The following is a 1769-nucleotide window of genomic DNA, read 5'->3' on the forward strand; positions in this document are numbered from 1 at the left end:
GGCACATAACAACAACAACAACAACATATATTTGTATAACAGCATTAGTTGACCTTTTTTTAAATTAACTAAGTGCTTCTTGATGTCTGAAAATCTTGGAAATAAACACAGTGAGGATTTAAGTGGATAAAATATAAAGCCTTCTCTTCAGACTTCTGGTATATATGTGGTAAATATTTGTTTAAAATGGTTTCATTGACGTTGGGCAGCAGTTACATTATTTTCTTCATGGCAGCTTTCCAAAATAATTTGAAATAACAGCACGAGGTTTTCAAGGCTCTTTTCTTGTCTGGTAACTTTATACTCTATTGATTCTTCAATTTTTGAGACTCCTATTGTTTGTTGGGCGCTGTGGAGTCAGTTCCAACTCATTGACTCCATGGGACAGAGTAGAACTGTCCCATAGGGTTTTCTAGGTTGTAATCTTTCTGGGAGCAGATCACCTGGACTCTCTCCTTTGGAGCCAATTGGTGGGCTCAGATCACCAACCTTTCAGTTAGCTGCCGAGCGCTTAACTATAGCACCACCAGAGCTCCTTTCTGAACTCTTAATGCATCTATTCTATACTGTGGTGAAATACTCTGGTAGTGCAGTGCCTAAGGCATTTGACTGCTAACCAGAAGGTTGGCGGTGCAAACACACCAGCCACTCCATGAGAGGAAGACCAGGCAATCTACTTCTGTAAAGATTTACTGCCTTGGGAACCCAATCATTTTTTCTTTCTATATTCCCAATTCATCATGAAGCAATACTTTTATAAAATAGAATAAAAATGAATTTCTAGAAAAATGAAATGAAGACAAAATGCAAGCACAATTTTTAAATAATTAGATTAACATATATAAAATTATATTGTCAAATTGCTGTCAATATTTCTAAGCCCTTACTCCCCATTTTATGCACTTATTTGTACGAACAGTTCACAAACCACCACAGATTCATAAGCTATACTTTGACAGTGATTTATATACATAAATTATACTTACTCTACATACTTACTCATACTTTGTTCAGTGATTGTTTTACATGTATAAATCTGTTCTCCCTAGTAAGAGGGTAAGTATCATGAGGGCAAAAACAGTTTCACATACATGCTTTGCAAAACTAATACAGCTTGTTAAACTCCTATTAACAAACTCTCTTGAAATAGACCATATTATAACTTTCTTTTTTAAAATGAGAGTCCTTGTCATGTGTAATATTCAGGGGTTAGATGAGGCACCCTCTATAGGAGTCCTTCTAACTTTAACAGTATGTTTTTATAGTTCAGTAGCTTCAAGATATTCTCCTTTAGACAATTAGCATGCATGAAACTTCTAAACCATGGTGCACTGCCCAAGGATGCAGAGAAAGTCTGTGTGAGAAGTTCCTTGTAGATGGCAAAATTATATTTGAATGGATTTTAGGACTCTCTGAAATCTGGACTCACCAAATGTATTCCAAGTTTCTTCCTCTTTCCCAAATAGGTCTGGAAGCCAAGGGAATAAAGCATTTCAAGGAGACAGTGAGCAACTGTGTTAAGTAAACTGCTCATAGTTCATGTAAGATATGACTGAGAATGTATCATTAGATTGTATCATAAGGTGGAGGTCATTAATGATTTTGATAAGAGCAATTTCAGTAGAATGAAGTCAGTGAAAACACTACTAGAGTGGGCTCCAGAGAGAGTAAAGACAGAAACCAAAGCCATTGCCATTGAGTTGATTCCAACTCATGGTAACCTCATATGTTATAGTAGAACTGAACTCCCGAGGTTTTTTTTTTTTTTT

General features: G+C 36.0%; 1 protein-coding gene across 1 annotated transcript in view; it reads right to left on the reverse strand.

The window, feature by feature from the left end:
• The window catches only part of SAMD7 (sterile alpha motif domain containing 7), a 31470-nt gene that overhangs the window by 27037 nt on the left and 2664 nt on the right, over nucleotides 1–1769 (reverse strand). The window lies entirely within an intron of this gene.

This window comes from Orycteropus afer, unplaced genomic scaffold (genome assembly GCF_000298275.1).
Source record: "Orycteropus afer afer isolate SDZICR_OR568_19922 unplaced genomic scaffold, OryAfe1.0 scaffold00168, whole genome shotgun sequence".
In the NCBI taxonomy this organism is placed as follows: domain Eukaryota; kingdom Metazoa; phylum Chordata; class Mammalia; order Tubulidentata; family Orycteropodidae; genus Orycteropus; species Orycteropus afer.